Source organism: Phoxinus phoxinus (genome assembly GCF_949152265.1).
Source record: "Phoxinus phoxinus genome assembly, chromosome: 8".
Classification (NCBI taxonomy): Eukaryota; Metazoa; Chordata; class Actinopteri; order Cypriniformes; family Leuciscidae; genus Phoxinus; species Phoxinus phoxinus.
Window position 1 is genome coordinate 36,406,673 of NC_136883.1, and position 18,600 is coordinate 36,425,272.

The 18,600-nt window shown below is 40.5% G+C and overlaps 1 long non-coding RNA gene across 1 annotated transcript; it reads left to right on the top strand.

Moving 5' to 3' along the window:
* Positions 1 to 1,626: 1,626 nt before the first annotated feature.
* LOC307003282 lies at positions 1,627 to 5,147 on the top strand. Its single transcript, XR_013798662.1, has 3 exons — positions 1,627 to 1,775; positions 2,571 to 3,199; positions 4,112 to 5,147. It is a non-coding gene; the product is annotated as an uncharacterized lncRNA (long non-coding RNA).
* Positions 5,148 to 18,600: the final 13,453 nt, after the last annotated feature.

Consider the following 18,600-nt stretch of genomic DNA (forward strand, 5'->3'; position numbering starts at 1 on the left):
CATAGAGACGAAACTACAACACAGGAGTTTGAACGTCCATTCTCGCTGTAAAACTGGTAAGCTTATATTTACACTTCAAAATACCTTCTTTTTTTTTTTATTAAATGTATATTTTTCATTGTAATGTAATGTAATATTGAAATTGCGCTAGAAAGAATAATGCATACAATATTATAAATATTACATTAAAAAAGCTAGATACATGTGCATGTTCAAATAATAAACAGTAACGTTACAATTTATTTTAAAATACATTACAACAAAATAAAATAAAAAATGGAGAGACCATTTCCTGGAAGTTTAGAGGGTTAAATTATCTGTATTTATAGATTCTGGTTAATATTAGGCCTACCACTGGTAACGTTAATTGCATTTAGTATTTTCTTAAAATCATATTTTAATAACAGCAAAACTATAATGAGTAACTGGCTATATCTTACTGATGATTCACTTTCCTCTGCTTCTGCCTGCAGTCAGTCATAATGTCAAATCCCGAGCATCCATGTGCTAATCCTGGAAATCCAGTCTTCTCCTGCATGGACAAACCAGGATCAGCTGAAGATCCAGCACTAGCCAGATCTCAGAACCTGATGTTTAAAACCACATCCAGCGACTACGGGGCTCGATCAGCGACGCTTGAATCCTCGCCCTGTTCCTATCACCCCATATCCCAGACCTTCTCACAGCACCTCGGACTGTGCGGGATGTACCAGGACCATTCCTTCAACACCAGCTTGGACCACAGCCATGTGTATATCCCAAATTACAAAACTCAATTTAAGGGACAGTGACCAAATTTGCATCTCTTATTTGAGTTGTTTTGTTTTTGTAATTGACCTTTTTAACCATGATGTTTGTCTAGTGTTGTGCATGCTTGATGGATATGGCTGTAATAAACAAAAAGTTACAAGTGTAGTGTACGAATAAAAAAATTCTCCAACCTAACCAGTCTTTATTTGTGGTGTCACATGACAGTAAGTGAACCAGCATAAAACATTACATTTTAATGCATGTATGTATATTTATTAGTGCCGTCAAATTGATTAATCGCATCTAACATAAAAGTTTGTAAATTAATGTACATACATACACACATGCTGCTTATTATCAGTCTCCAAAGTGTAGACTGTGTAATTTGGGACACAACTTCTGACATTTCAGCTTGAATTCTGTGAACCATCTGTAAACAGACCAGTATAGAAATACGACTGTGTTAAAGACGCAATTGTATATTATATGAAGACTTCAGATGCAAAAGGCTTTTAAGTCCGTTTAAAGTTTCTGTTTAATATGAACATTTTTTATCAGTCTCATATGTAAGGTTTCTACCCAAGTACCGGCATTTCTGAATGGGGTGAGGCTGGGATATAGTGACTTTGAAGTTAAAGTGTTTTTTTTTTTACAGTCTGTGGTTTGAAATGAAAGTTGATGAACGTAGTATTTTCCGGAGAGCATTCACTCAATATTATTATCTCATTTTTGACAGAGGTGTTTTTTTTTTTAGAGGCTTTTGCATCGGATGTCTTCATATACAAGTAGTAGTATGTCCTTTGAAATCGGAATGAAAGAAATCGGTACATACTTTTAGGGTATAAGTAGGCGGTCTTTGTGCTGTATTTCTCAAACACACTTCCGGGTTGGCCGAGCTCTGCCTGGTTCGCATTTTCCACGAACGTCAACACTTGTCGAGTTTCTGCTCTTTTCAGACCAAAAACAGCTGTCTGAACGTGTACCGCTCGGTATATACACAGGACATCGCAAAGCCTATATAAGCAGTAAGTTTTAAATAATGTGCTTGATAATTTATGATTGAAGCATAACTAGTACCAGTGATGCATTCCGTTCTCATGATGCATTCTCGATGATTTGACTGAAGCATTAAGAGACCTCCTCGGTCGAAGACTTACGGTTGGAAATGCAGATTTATTTTGGCTATAAATCCAATAACTCATACATGCAGGGCTTCCGTAAGTAAACAGGAAATTAGTGATGCAAAGATTATCTTAACAGTCCCGTTAACTATTTCCTGTTTTCTTAACTTCTATTCTTAACCATTGCTCCAGTCCTTAATTTTACTGTTGTGATTTGTGAAAGGTTTCACAGTAAAGTTTTTCTTTTGTCAGTTAACCCTTTCATGTGTCCTTAACTTAGGGCTGTAAACGATTAATCAAATCCAAAATAAAAGTTTGTTTACATAATATATGTGTGCATAATTATTTTGGATATATAAATACACACACACATGCATGTATATATTTAAGAAATTTGTTTTATTTATATATAAAATAGTTTTATTTATATATAATATAAATCATATACAAATATATATGCAGTATATAAATGCAAATATTTCTCAAATATATACATGCATGTTTGTGTATTTATATATACAAATTAATTATACACAATACACACATATATTATGTAAACACAAACTTTTATTTTGGATTTGATAATCGCGATTAATCGTTTACAGCCCTACCTTAACTTCACTATTCTGATTTTTTCTTAAAAATGAATCTGCAATAAAACAAATTTCATGGCGTTGAACTTTCATATTGTACTTGTAGAATTGCTCACCATGGTTCATAAAGAAAAGCAACAAGAGAAGAAAAGGAGGATGACACTGAAAAAGAAATCGGCACGCAAGCTTCATTATTGCTCAAAGTGTGGGATGACCTTCAGTGTGAAAACACGGTTCACGCGACACATGCGCATTCACACCGGAGACAAGCCCTACCAGTGCCAGCACTGCGACACGTGCTTCAGATCGCAAGAGAATCTGTCCGAACATGTGCGCACACACACCGACGACAGACCTTATCACTGCTCTCAATGCGGCAAGGGCTTCGTACGACCAGGAAGACTTGAAATCCACTGGAGAATCCACACGGGAGAAAAGCCACATCACTGCGCTCAGTGCGAGAAGAGCTTCAAGAGCGCAGAGGAGCTGCAGAAACACACACACACACACACGGCAGAAAGATGTCACCACTGCTCTGAGTGCGAGAGGAGCTTCAGGAGGAGCGGGCAGCTGGTCAGACACATGCGGACACACACCGGAGAGAAACCCCACAGGTGCACGCAGTGTGAGAAGCGCTACTCGCGGGCAGAACACCTCAAGGACCATCAGATCAGAGCTCACCAAAACAACACACACATCCACTGAGTAATGTGCAGCGGAGAAACACACACACACGTGAGCCACTCACCGGTCACACATCAGAGCTGTGAAGTTAGGCACTCGGTGAAGTGCCTAAAACTGAAACCGTTCACAAATCACATTACAGGTGAAACTCGAAAAATTAGAATATGGTGCAAAAGTTCATTTATTTCAGTAATTCAACTTAAAAGGTGAAACTAATATATTATATAGACTCATTACATGCAAAGTGAGATATTTCAAGCCTTTATTTGTTATAATTTTGATGATTATGGCTTACAGCTTATGAAAAACACAAATTCAAAATTAGAATATTGTGAAAAGGTTTTCATAAGCTGTAAGCCATAATCATCACAATTATAACAAATAAATGCTTGAAATATCTCACTTTGCATGTAATGAGTCTATATAATATATTAGTTTTAGGGCTGTAAACGATTAATCGAATCCAAAATAAAAGTTTGTGTTTACATAATATATGTGTGTGTATTGTGTATAATTATTTTGTATATATAAATACACACATGCATGTATATATTTAAGATTTATTTTTAATTTATATATAAAATAGTTATATTTATATATAATATAAATCATATAAAAATATATATGCAGTATATAAATGCAAATATTTCTCAAATATATACATGCATATGTGTGTATTTATATATATATATATATATACACAAAATAATTATACACAATACACACACATATATTATGTAAACACAAACTTTTATTTTGGATTCGATTAATTGTTTACAGCCCTAATTAGTTTCACCTTTTAAGTTGAATTACTGAAATAAATGAACTTTTGCACCATATTCTAATCTTTCGAGTTTCCCCTGTAGTAAAGTTTGGCACTCAAGGAAGGGTTAAATGTTCTTAAAACATTGGGATGCAAACTGTTTACTAGCAGACTTGTTTTCATTTCCTATTTTTCTACAGATGTCAAATTGGCAAAGCGTAACTGAGGACGTGGGTGAAGAGTGGTGGGAGCAGGCATACAAGTTGTTTCTTGAAAGCGATCCAAAAGCGATGATTTTGAATCATTCTGAATTCTATATGAAGGGCGATAAATGGAACGATTATGGATTCTCCTGCGACACACACGTTCCTCCTCCTGGGACACTCCGTGATGTTTCTAAAAGGGCCATTTTGGTGGTGATTTCAAGAGCAAGGAGAATGAATTGGCAATGTTGGAAGAATCTAAGCCAGCCATCTTCTGAATCTGATGTACAGGATCTGGACGAAAATGACAAGAAACTTATCAACTGTGTCATTGACCTGATCTATAAAGAGGACGGCAGCCCAAGACCATTTAATAAATAGTGTTGAACACTATTGATCGATACTGTGAGTCACTATCGCTAAGCGCATTAAGGGTTTTCTGTTAGAACGGTGTCGGTTTAATAACTAATTATCTTTGCAATGGAAGTGAATCAATCAAAATCTAACTTTAGCTGGACAATAACTTTACTCTAGAGCTGCTGTAAAGCCTAAACAATCTCTGTTACTTTAATTTCCTATTATTTCTGTAAAGCTGCTTTGAAACAGTCTATTTTGTTAAAAGCGCTGTATAAATGAAGGTGACTTGACTAAATGCCGTATGCATCGCTATAATAGTATGTATGTTTATTCTGTTGCATCTTCTAATTGAAATGATTTGAAAACATTTACTGTGTAGAGACTGAATATACAAGGAAGTATTATGGCTTTTATGTTTTGTATAAGAAAATGTTTATTTTACTTTTCTTCATATTATATATCCATCAATTAATCATTTACTTTCTCGTTTGCATCCATAGACTATTAACTCAAGATTAAGGTCTTGTTTTGTTATTATATACAGCAAATTATGTCCAGTATTGTGCATATTTGATGATTATGGTTGCAATAAACAGTTATTGGGAAGACAAATACTGTCAAAGTTAAGAGTATGCATAAAACCATTTATTCGGCCTAACCAGTCTTTCTGTGTGGTTTCATATTAAAAACATAACGGCCCAGTTTCCCGTTAAGGGCTTAAAATAAACCAGGCTAATTCTACTTACATTAATCCACACTAAACAACTGACTTTCTGAGATGTTGCTTAAGTTTGGATTAACTAGACTACAGAGTCTCAGATTAAGGTAATCAAGGACAAGTGAGATCATATTTTGGAAACCCGATTAGATTAATGGCATGCACATGTGGCTAAGGAGAGGTTGCTATAAAAACCTGGTATGGAGTACTTGTAATTCATTAGTCTTAAGGAGTGTGTGGAACAGGAGTCACTACACTTAACCAAAAAAAATGGATAAAGGCCGAAGAAAACGCTCATAAAACTTCAGTGAATTTGAGAAGACCCTTTTTTAACAAATTGTATCAAACTATCCTGTAATTGAAAACAAACAGCATGATTCAGGTACAGAAAACAAGAAGAAGAAGGCATGGATTTCCATATTGAATGAATTCAACTCAAATGAAAAAGTAACCAAACGGACACTCCAACAAGTTCAGGTGAGATTTATTGTTGCCCCATTCTTACAAATCAGTCAATTATAAATGTGTTCATTAATGAAATGTAAAAAGAAAACAATATTATATAGAACTCCTACTTCAGAGTATATTATCTTGTAAAGGTCCTGTGTAAAAACATAAAAATAAACCTGAAAAAACAACAACTGCTGCTATGCGTCAAGAGCGTTTCAAGACAGGTGGGGGACTCCCAGTTCCACCAGACACAGAGGAGTTGGGGGACTTGTTGGCTGGGATTATTGAAAGTCAGCAACCCCTGGAAGTTGCAACTCCCCCGACTTTCCCAACAAAAATCCTGCCCCCTCTCAGCAAATACATAAACTGACATTACTGAGCTATATGCGTTTAAAAGTAGCCTATTAAAATGGCACAATGGCATTGCTCAGTTCAACGTGTCGGGAAATTGGGCATTTTGTCCCGCGTCAGCTTTTATTCAAAAGTTAATAACGCTCAACATTCAAAAGGTAAATAAGGATTTCCCACGTTCATCTCTGCCTGCAGACTGAGCTCGTGCGTCATCCTCGCGCCAGTTATTCAGACAATAAAGCGTAGGCCTATTTCATCGAAAATTGTGTCTAGTAGGCCCTACTATATAAATTACAAAGGTTTAATTGGCATCTTTATTTCAAACGACCCGACCGACCGCGACCCGAATATCATTAAAAATATTTTTGGATGACTCGTAACCGCGGGTAACCGCTCATTTTGGATAAACCCGCGCCTTATTACTGGTGTGTGTGTATGCATTTGACTGTGGGCACCAGGGTCCAGAGCACAGTTGGTGAACTTCACGATATCCTGGACAGGTAACCTACCTTGACAGCGAATCAGTATTTTTTTGTTACATTGCTAAATTTTATTGTCCCTGTAGCAACCAATACCAGTCCTGGTCTCTCCCTGTAGGCCAACTCTTGTCGTTTGCTGTGCCTCTATCACAACGGTGTGGCTTTTTTAATTATACTATTGACTAATAATTAAAGTATTGTTATTTTTTTCTACTGAAAGCACGTCTCTGTCTAGTTTATCTTTGGTGTATTTCTATGAACCTGCTTGCCTTAGGCCCCATCCACACTACTGCGTTTTCGTTAAACGGAGACCTTTTGCTACGTTTTTTTTGCTACCTTTTGCACCTCCCGTCCAGACTACAACGGCAAAAACGAACACCTAAAACGGAGAAGTTTAGAAACGCTCCGACCCCGTTTTGCGTTTTGAATCTCCGGAGGGCATTTAGTGAAGACGGTCGAAACGGAGGACTTTAGAAACGATGACGCAGAGGCTCACGCTCGGCTCTATGATTGGGTGTCATCAGTCATGGCGTATCCTTCCCCGATTCGTCAGCCACCCATCACATGACCCGTCCCCGGGGAAGAAAACATACAAAAACAGCCTGGACTACGTAACGTTAGTGACTGCAACATGGATAACGAATTACAAGCGTTACTGACGTTGATGTCTTTGCAAGCAGCTGTTGTGCAAATAAATTCTGCATTTTACAATCTTATAACCGCCTACATGCGCCTGTTTACACCGGCACGCGCATGCCCAGTGTTGGAGAATGATGAGGTGATCCGCGTTTTCAGTCGTGTTAATGTGGACGGAGATCAATTCTAATACGCAGCTAAAACGCTGGTGTGGACTGAGATCGTATTCGTTTTAATTCTCCGTTTCTAAATTAAAACGCAGTAGTGTGGATGAGGCCTAGGATTAGGTATTCGCAAAGTAAAGTATATTGTGGTAACAAAGGTTATGTGCAAAGTATATTGTGGCGAGCAGAACGAGGTCGAGGGACGTGAGAGCGGCGCGAGACCGGTGGCGTGATTACTGATAAGCGACATCTGCGCGACGCACCGGTCTCATGTCTCTCACGGAGGAGCGGAGGCATAAAAGGAGGAGCGACGACAGTGGAGATCGAGAGAGGAACAGGCCTGAGTTTATGTTGTGTTTTGTTTCTGTAGCCAGCAGTCATCCGCGAGGGGCTGCTGGCTTATACTTTCATTTTTGTATTTGTTTTAGGGTTGTCCGTTAAACGCGTTATTAACGGCGTTAACGCGAACCCATTTTAACGGCGTCAATTTTTTTATCGCGAGATTAACGCCTAGCAAACTTTGTAGTTTTTTTCACATGCTTTTGCAACAACTAGTAACGTTATTAAAACTACAACACCACACCGGATCTAGCTAGACCAGAAACAAAACAACAGGCGCGCCGCACACACTTGTTTGGGCTTGCGATGCGAACCGGCCAATGGACGAGAAGCGCAGCGCCGAGCTGCGTCTAGGACAACTCGTATCGCACATCGGACGCGCACTTTCTCAGTTTATGGCCAGCAATAAAAACGCAGAATGGCGCCGCCGGTGTGTGTGCACTCATAGAGAATAATGTGTTCGAATTTTAAATACGAGGCGCTGCGCTTCTCGTCCGGTGTGCGACCCATTTTAAAACCTAAATGGATGGCAATAAGATTCTGAATGGAAAGTTTACTTTTAAAAAGTTGCCAAATGGTTCAATTGACAAGACCAAAGTGATCTGTGTGTTTTGTCGTTGTGAACTGAGCTATCATCGCAGCACATCCAGTCTAATTACCACTTGATGGCCAAGCACACACACACACAGCTGATGCGTTTCTACACCCACTCGTCAATATCAGTAACGTTACCTCGTCAGTATTTCTTTCACCCTTTTATTGATGGACAGTGTTACATTGTGTGAGAGATTATTTGCTCCAAGTGAGAATGTTAGTGTGAAATTGAACACAGTATATGCCAATGTTGTTTTCTATAAAAAACATTTGCACAAAGCAAGCCGATCCACTTTTCCACGTTGATAAGAGCATTAAAATGAGAAAAAAATAATGGGACAAAATTAAATCAAGAGACATTTGGAATAGATAAAAATGTGCGATTAATCGCGAGTTAACGATGACATTAATGTGATTAATCGCGATTAAATATTTTAATCGTTTGACAGCCCTAATTTGTTTATTTATTTATTAAAGTCTTTGAATGTTCGCGGTTCCCGCCTCCTTCTTCCCATAACAACATACCTTGCTACATATATCTTGGTGTGCGAGGCACCAGGTGGCGTGGTCAAGAACCTTCAAGCCTAGATCTTATCAAAGCTGCATAAGGTCACATTTGGTATCATTTGAAATTTCTCAGTGCGACTGGTACAAAGGTCTCATTCCCAAAGAAGTAAAACAAAAGGTAATAAAGTTTTTAAGAGTTTAGAGATAACACACAAAGGAGGGTGTGTCTTCCAGGCATACGGCCTCCTGCTCTCAAAAGGTGTAAACTTTAAATGCAAATTCTCATTGTTAGCGAATGTTTCCATGTGAAAAGAAGTTTCTATATAATGAAATGCAACAGGAGTTGATTTGTAGCTCTCATCGCGAGAGTCTTGGTCACTCTCAGCATCGCGAGAGTCTTGGTCACTCTCAGCATCGCGAGAGTCTTGGTCACTCTCAGCATCACGGGAGTCTTGGTCACTCAGCATCGCGGGAGTCTTGGTCACTCAGCATCGCGGGAGTCTTGGTCACTCTCAGCATCACGGGAGTCTTGGTCACTCTCAGCATCGCAAGAGTTTTGGTCACTCTCAGCATCGCGAGAGTCTTGGTCACTCTCAGCATCGCGGGAGTCTTGGTCACTCTCAGCATCACGGGAGTCTTGGTCACTCAGCATCGCGGGAGTCTTGGTCACTCTCAGCATCGCGGGAGTCTTGGTCACTCTCAGCATCGCGAGAGTCTTGGTCACTCTCAGCATCACGGGAGTCTTGGTCACTCAGCATCGCGGGAGTCTTGGTCACTCAGCATCGCGGGAGTCTTGGTCACTCTCAGCATCACGGGAGTCTTGGTCACTCTCAGCATCGCGAGAGTTTTGGTCACTCTCAGCATCGCGGGAGTCTTGGTCACTCTCAGCATCGCGGGAGTCTTGGTCACTCTCAGCATCACGGGAGTCTTGGTCACTCTCAGCATCGCGAGAGTTTTGGTCAATCTCAGCATCACGGGAGTCTTGGTCACTCAGCATCGTGGGAGTCTTGGTCACTCTCAGCATCACGGGAGTCTTGGTCACTCTCAGCATCGCGAGAGTTTTGGTCACTCTCAGCATCGCGGGAGTCTTGGTCACTCTCAGCATCGCGGGAGTCTTGGTCACTCTCAGCATCACGAGAGTCTTGGTCACTCTCAGCATCGCGAGAGTCTTGGTCACTCTCAGCATCGCGGGAGTCTTGGTCACTCTCAGCATCGCGGGAGTCTTGGTCACTCTCAGCATCACGGGAGTCTTGGTCACTCTCAGCATCGCGAGAGTTTTGGTCACTCTCAGCATCACGGGAGTCTTGGTCACTCAGCATCGTGGGAGTCTTGGTCACTCTCAGCATCACGGGAGTCTTGGTCACTCTCAGCATCGCGAGAGTTTTGGTCACTCTCAGCATCGCGGGAGTCTTGGTCACTCTCAGCATCGCGGGAGTCTTGGTCACTCTCAGCATCACGAGAGTCTTGGTCACTCTCAGCATCGCGGGAGTCTTGGTCACTCTCAGCATCGCGGGAGTCTTGGTCACTCTCAGCATCGCGGGAGTCTTGGTCACTATCAGCATCGCGGGAGTCTTGGTCACTCTCAGCATCGCGGGAGTCTTGGTCACTCTCAGCATCGCGGGAGTCTTGGTCACTCTCAGCATCACGGGAGTCTTGGTCACTCTCAGCATCACGAGAGTCTTGGTCACTCTCAGCATCGCGGGAGTCTTGGTCACTCTCAGCATCGCGGGAGTCTTGGTCACTCTCAGCATCGCGGGAGTCTTGGTCACTCTCAGCATCGCGGGAGTCTTGGTCACTCTCAGCATCGCGGGAGTCTTGGTCACTCTCAGCATCGCGGGAGTCTTGGTCACTCTCAGCATCGCGGGAGTCTTGGTCACTCTCAGCATCGCGGGAGTCTTGGTCACTCTCAGCATCGCGGGAGTCTTGGTCACTCTCAGCATCGCGGGAGTCTTGGTCACTCTCAGCATCGCGGGAGTCTTGGTCACTCTCAGCATCGCGGGAGTCTTGGTCACTCTCAGCATCGCGGGAGTCTTGGTCACTCTCAGCATCGCGGGAGTCTTGGTCACTCTCAGCATCGCGGGAGTCTTGGTCACTCTCAGCATCGCGGGAGTCTTGGTCACTCTCAGCATCGCGGGAGTCTTGGTCACTCTCAGCATCGCGGGAGTCTTGGTCACTCTCAGCATCGCGGGAGTCTTGGTCACTCTCAGCATCGCGGGAGTCTTGGTCACTCTCAGCATCGCGGGAGTCTTGGTCACTCTCAGCATCGCGGGAGTCTTGGTCACTCTCAGCATCGCGGGAGTCTTGGTCACTCTCAGCATCGCGGGAGTCTTGGTCACTCTCAGCATCGCGGGAGTCTTGGTCACTCTCAGCATCACGGGAGTCTTGGTCACTCTCAGCATCACGAGAGTCTTGGTCACTCTCAGCATCACGGGAGTCTTGGTCACTCTCAGCATCGCGGGAGTCTTGGTCACTCTCAGCATCGCGGGAGTCTTGGTCACTCTCAGCATCGCGGGAGTCTTGGTCACTCTCAGCATCGCGGGAGTCTTGGTCACTCTCAGCATCGCGAGAGTCTTGGTCACTCTCAGCATCGCGAGAGTCTTGGTCACTCTCAGCATCGCGGGAGTCTTGGTCACTCTCAGCATCGCGGGAGTCTTGGTCACTCTCAGCATCACGGGAGTCTTGGTCACTCTCAGCATCGCGGGAGTCTTGGTCACTCTCAGCATCGCGGGAGTCTTGGTCACTCTCAGCATCACGGGCCAATTTGAGCTACAAATTGTATAAATACAAAGTATTTCCTAATGTCAAGTTTTGTATCTATCATCTTTGAACTGATTATGAAATTGGCATGATACATTTACCTGATATAATAAATTGTAAACATTTTATTTTATTCTAACGGACTCTGACATTATTCTCAGTAAAGAGTTAAAAAGAATAGTCAAACATTCGCTCACATTTAATGATGCACAGATATCATTAAAACCTTTTAATTTATGGAGTGAGATGAAATAACGAGGTAATGCATATGAAAAAATGTATTTCATTTAATCAAATTACTTTGCCTCGAGGAAAGGCAGTAACACGCAAAAACCTTCAACCGCTGACCGGATGCCTCCATTGGGCCGATCGAGTCGGGCTTATACTTGTATTAGACATGCGTGCTACATCCGGATTGGTCGAGCTGCTCGTTTATTTATTTGCATCTGAAAGTCAAGTTGCCAGCCACACCCTGTAGACTTTAAGTTGTCGAGTGTCTGTTCTTTTCACATCAAACAACTGGATTGAGAGTGTACCGACAGCTGTGAATGCTCTGTATCAACTCATAACTTTCACAGGAAGCCACAGGACATCACAAAGCCTATCAACGGTAAGGTTTTAATAATATGCGATCATTTATGATTGAAGCATAACTAGCTCAGTATCATATGATACATTCACAATGATTTGACAGCATAAAAAAAAAAAATCACCCATACGAAGGGTTTATATTTAATACTCCTCAATTTACCATTTTACAATTGACCTGAAGTAACAACACTGATGCAAACTGATCGCTAGCTCACTCATTTTTATTTCCTGATTTCAACAGATGGCAGATTCTCAAATCTTAAACGAGAATGTGAGTGAAAGGTGGTGGGAGACGGCATACAAGTTGTTTCTTGAAAGTAATCCAATAAAAAAGATTCTGAAACATTCTGAGCTATATATGACCGGAGATAAATGGAAAGATTATGGATTCAACTGTGACGCAACTGTTCCTCCTAGTGGGATTTTCCGTGATGTTTCTAAAAGAGCAATTTTGGTGGTGATTTCAAGAGCAAAGAAAATGAATTGGAAGGAGTTGGTGCTAGAGCAGCCATCTTCCGAATCTGATGTACCGGATCTGAACGAAATTGACAAGAAACTTATCAACTGTGTTATTGACCTGATCTATAAAGAGGACGGCAGCCCAAGACCATTTTATGGGTAAACGAATGAATTGGTTTGATTGAAATGAGTTGGCTTACTTGCCTTTTACTAATATTTGGATTTAATGTTGTTAAATTGTTATTTTTGTACAAGAAAATGATTTTATTTTTTTCATATTACATCCATCAGTTAATAATTTATACTGTAGTTAATCATTTACTTTCTCAATTGCATCCATAAGAGAGTATTGTATGTGAGTAGTGTTCACTTCTATTGATTTATTAACTCAAGATCAAGGTCTTGTTTTGTTGCTATCTACAATTAGATTTGATAATTATTGCACCCATATTCATCATCTCAAAAAAGGTGAATGTTTTATTGAGAATATTAAGTTGCTTTTTTGAGAGTGAATAAAACATTTATCCTGCCTTATGTGTGGTTTTATTTTTGGAACCAGTGTTCAAGATACAAAAAAATCATTAATTTATCATGCATTTATTAATCCTTTATTAACCTTATATCCTGACTCCAATGTGATTATGTGAGATATCAAGAAATCTGTAAAACCATAATTCTGAGATTTCTTTTTTATTTTTATTTAGGCCTTTTAAATAAATTTGTTTTTATATAATTTTTTTATGTGTCAGTCCGCTATAGTATTTTTCTGCCTTCTTCTGAGCCATATGAGGGTGTTCACCTCTACTGACGACTGCTTGCTTGATTCAAGTCAAGTCAAGCTTTTATTAAGATCCATTTTGGGCAATTTGGTTGCAGACTGACACATACAATACATCACGATAGTAATGACACGTATTACAAAAAATAAAATATAAAAACCTTAAAAATACCTTTAGACTTATTTAATAGTCTAATTGTCTAATTGCACTTGGAACAAAAGAGTATTTGTATCGATTATTTTTAATCTTTGGTAATCTATAGCGACGACCTGAGGGCAACATAGAGAACTCTGGGTATAAGAAGTGTCCACTGTCTGAAATCACAGAATGGACTCGACTCAACATTTCTGTTAAACAGAACTGTCAAGCTTCTTTGCTCTTTACCTATAATCTTCCCACTGTTTTTAGTGCATTTTTGTATTTCACACTAAGATTTCCAAACCAGCAGATAATGGAAAAGGACAACACTGGCTCTATATAAGACTTATAGAATAATTCCATCAGAGTTTTGTCTTTGTTAAATGATCTTAATTTTCTAAGACAGTAAAGGCGCTGCTGTCCCTTTTTACACAGGGCCTCTGTGTTCAAATCAAACCTCAATTTTTTATCAATAATTGTTCCGAGATATTTATAACTATCCACACATTCAACCTTATTGTTCTTAACAAATGATGATTGGTCTTGGAGAAGAACTAGAGTGGGGTTGTTGGGGGATTGCTCTCTTGCAAGGGCATAGTTTTGGCTTGAATATTGGGGGGGGTTTAAGGGTGGACCGAACTGATGAGGAACTTGATGCGCAGTGGTTCAGAGCTCCACAACTCTGCCCAGGTGATCTTGCGCTGGTCGGCGTTCTCACACCTAGTCCAGGCGCTTTGCTGTTGCATACCGACCACCTTGGCCAGGCGGTCTTCCTCCACCTCTGTCCACACCTCGTACTGCACCAACTGACGCTTCTCCCTCCCTCTTACTTTGTCATAGTGTGGCTTAGGAAAAGTGTCCAGGCCTGCATGTCCCACCACCACGTGGCCAACCAAGACACCAAATCTCAGCCGCGCCTCCGCTCTGTCCAACGCTACCTGAGCCTGCTTCCAGCCGCCACCGCTTCCTTCCTGTTTTAACGCAGATTCCAGCTGAGGAGACTTTGGCATTGGATGAATCTCGGTACATCAAGACCTCCCTGGTACGAGTGACCTTGAACTCCTTGGACAAGCTGCTGATGGGAAAGTGCAGCTTGGTGGAATGGCCATAGAGGGCGATGTTACTCAGGGACCGTGGGAGCCCTAAACACCTCCTGAGGAACTGACTGATGGTTCACTCCAGTGCTTCTACCATTGTCATGGGTACCTCGTATACGCACAACCGGCGTAGCGTCATAGAACATCTCTGAAAAGGTTCACGCCCACTTTTAGGGGAAAACAAACCGGCGAGCGCCACACAGTATCGGACTGAAGACGTGTATTAACCTTTACAGTCTATGATATTAACCCCTAAAAACATGCCAAAGAGTTGTTGTGTGGTTGGGTGCACCAATAACATTTGTAAAAACCCCAAATTAAAATTTATTCCTTTGCCATGTAAAGCGAAACATCCGGACAGAAAATATCATGAATTATGGATGATGCTATCGAAAGCTAAATCAGGCTAGTATGGCTGGACAGAAAAGTGCACTCACTAAATACAAAGACATAATATATACATTTAAAGATGTTTACTTCTTAAAACCAAAGTAAAATCATTCACTGGCTACCTGGTGACTCGATGAGGTACGAGTAAATGTCCGGGTAAGACACTTCTGGCCACTGGGTGGGGTTGTTGGACCAATTTGGCGCTGGTAGAATGAAGGGACATGTTTTTAAGTTGGCCAAATTAAGTTTATAAATGTATCGTTCACGCTCTATGGAAGGCAGGGTGGACATATAACTACTCGACATATTTCATCTAAGTGATTTCTTAAGTTATACACGTTTGCCGGCTGTGTACGGACGTTGTTTTGTAGCGCTATTTTGTATTGAAGTCTATGGGGAATATGGTTTGTTTTCCCCCAAAAAGGGGCGGTTACAAAATTTACAGTTAAGTTCCCGGATGTGCCGGTTGTGCGTATACGAGAAGGGGAAAGAGAAGCCTCGGCAGGATTCTGTGCTGGTACATCCAGGGGCCGGTTTCACAAAGCTATTTTAGGCCGGTCTATAGTGTTAGACAAGTCTAAAATTTGCTCATAGACTAGTCTAATGCAAGTTAGACTGTTTCACAAAAATAAAGACTGACTTAATTTAGACCAAAAAAATTAGACACCTTACCCCCAGGCTAACTGTTACCTTGGCAACCAGCAGTAACAATCAGTTACATCACAAACAGCCAAAAGAAAAGGGAAAATGGCTCATAATTTGTGGTTTGCAGACGACGTGGAGAGCGCTGAGAGGGGGACGGGTGTTTATGGACCGCAGTAACCTAATGGAGATATATAATAATGAGGAATTGGGTTTAGTTTTTGTATCTTTTCTGTACGTCTTTAACGCTCAACGGTCTGATTAACGCTGTTAACTGTCATAGCAATCTTTTTCCAAACATTTCTTCTTGTTACTACATTCTCCGCTAAATTTCCCAAGTAAAATGTCCTTGTAACTGTTATACTCCTCCAAAAAAAAACATATTTTCTGCTGGGATAAACTGCACTGAGCGGCGCTTACTCGATCCGCCATGTTTTTTGTTTTGAAAAGTGTCTTAGTTTACCCAGAATGCATTGCAGTGTAGTCCTACTTAAGATAGTCAAAGTCTTAAGTGCTTTGTGCAATGGTCTCATTTAGATTTCTATCTGAAGTCTGACTATCTACTATATCTAAGCCATAGTCAGTCTATCTTTGTGAAACCGGCCCCTGGTTTTATACTTTCCTGGAAGCCCCGACTTGTCGACTGCAGTGAGCCAGTTCCTCACGTCGTTACTGGTTTGTTGGAGAGCGGTTGTGTCCTTCAGGGAGCTGTCAAAGATCTTCCCCAAGCTCTTGACTGGTCTTTCGGTTACTGATGGAATTTGTGACCCCTCCAAGGTAAAGCGGAACCGGTCGGCAACTTTGCCGGGGTCAACAGGTGTTTCGGGTCTTTAATCAACAGACACCCTCGCCCGGGCGACCCTGCCCGGGCGACCCTGTGTCCAAGTGGCGTGCTAGAAATAGACTGTGTTCAATATATTCAGATTAGACAACCGTACGTCCTTTAAATGTTCCCCAATTGAAGAGGACACTGTGCATTTTAGGAGCAAAAATCATGGGTCAGTTGTGATGCACAGCCATGTTATTTTACATGTTTATGTACACTTTATGTAGGCTACTCTGCTATACTATTTTGTTGTTAGCTGATGATGCCCATGTTTTACTTTTAGATACATAGAAATGTTATTAGAAAACGTTTCTTAATTGTGTTAAGGTTTAATTGTATTAAGGCTATTATGTGTTGAGATTGCTTGCCTAAACGTTTTTACAAAAACTTATATTGACAAATAACTAATAGTTAGCAATTCACAAATCACAAGTAGGCTACTTTTTAAAAATATAATTTATTTCTGTGATCAAAGCTGAATTGTCAGCATCATTACTCCAGTCTTCAGTGTCACATGATCCTTGTGCAGTGCTCGTTCCCGTTATCTCATATAGGGCACCAAGTACGTTCTAAAATCAGTTTTTGTTCTAACAATCTGTGTACCTGTAAATTATTATGCAACAATCTGACACGATCTGGACTTTTTAAGTTAAATGCCTGTATCTCTAAAATGTATGTATATCTTTAATTTGCACACATTCACACATTTAAACGATGTCTGATTACAGCAATCCTCACTGATCAATATTCTTTCACCTTCACTCTAAAAAATGCTGGGTTGTTTCAACCCAATTTTGGGTCAAATATGGACAAACCCAGCTGTTGGGTTAAATTTTTTAATTGCATTTTTAACCCAATGTTTGGGGTTTGTCCATATTTCACCCAAAATTGGGTTGAAACAACCCAGCATTTTTTAGTGTTCTCTCTGAACTGCAGTGGGAATTGAAGAATTGATAGTTTAACAGTGGTGGAAATATAGTGCTATTTTTTTTAAATAACATCTATTTTGAGAAGATAAATTCATTATTTGTTTGTCATTATTTAGAGCCTGTTGCAAGAAAGGGTTTGAACATAAATCTGTCTCTGCAATATAACATTCTGGGAACAATCAAGTCACCTTTATTTCTATAGCGCTTTTTGCAATACAGATTTTTTTTTTCAAAACAGATTTAAAATGATAACAGGAAAATAATGCAGCAACGTTTGTTTCTGCTGTACAGTAGATCTAGAAGAAAATTGAGTCATAGACCAGCTTAAGGAAGTTCAGTAATGGTTCATTTCTGTTGTAAAAAAGTTATTCATTTATCTATGCAGCAGCACTGGAGAATACACTGATTTCATTGTCAGACTCAGCTCAGTTCAGTTCAGTTCTCATATAATGGTGTTAATGCACGCAGGCAGTTTAATAACATTGTTGAATATTAACCCTTCCGCACATACGATCACACCAGTGTGATTCGAGCGGTCAATGCATGACGTGATCAACTGCTAAATTTAAAACTGTGTTCACATGTTGGCTGGAGCTGAGAGACTGACACACTCAATTTGAGACTGACACAGTCGTCACTGGTGATTGTCGTTTGAACCTTTCTGGATCCGCCATCAAATTGCTAAGTTTAATTATATCAAGTGCTGTGAGTAAAGGCTATAAATCTCCACCTCCAGCATCATCACACGCAATATAGCCAGCCGAGACTCTTCTTTATGTGTACAGATGTGACGTAATGACGCAAAGACATGCTATATATAATTGCAGATTACAACAAAATAAGACCTTGATCTTGAGCTAATAAATCAACATTAGTGATCATTATATGAACAAATTCATGAAATACAATATCCTCATATGGATGCAAATAAGGAAGTAAATGATTAACTACATATAAAATGATTAACTGATGGATGTAATATGAAGAAAAAGAAAATAATTTTCTTATTTAAAAATAACCTTTTGACAACATTAAACCCAAATATTTGTAAACTAATTTCAATTAAAACATGCAGCAGAATAACCCTACAATTATAGTGATGCAAATTGCATTTAGTTCAGACTCACATTATCAATCAATATTGTTCAGCCTATTTACGAAATGTTCTTGGGCTGCCGTCCTCTTCATAGATCAGGCCAATAACACAGTTTATAAGTTTCTTGTGGTTTTTTTCCAGATCCGGTACATGTTTAGAAGATGGCTGAAGATCCTTCCAACTCCAT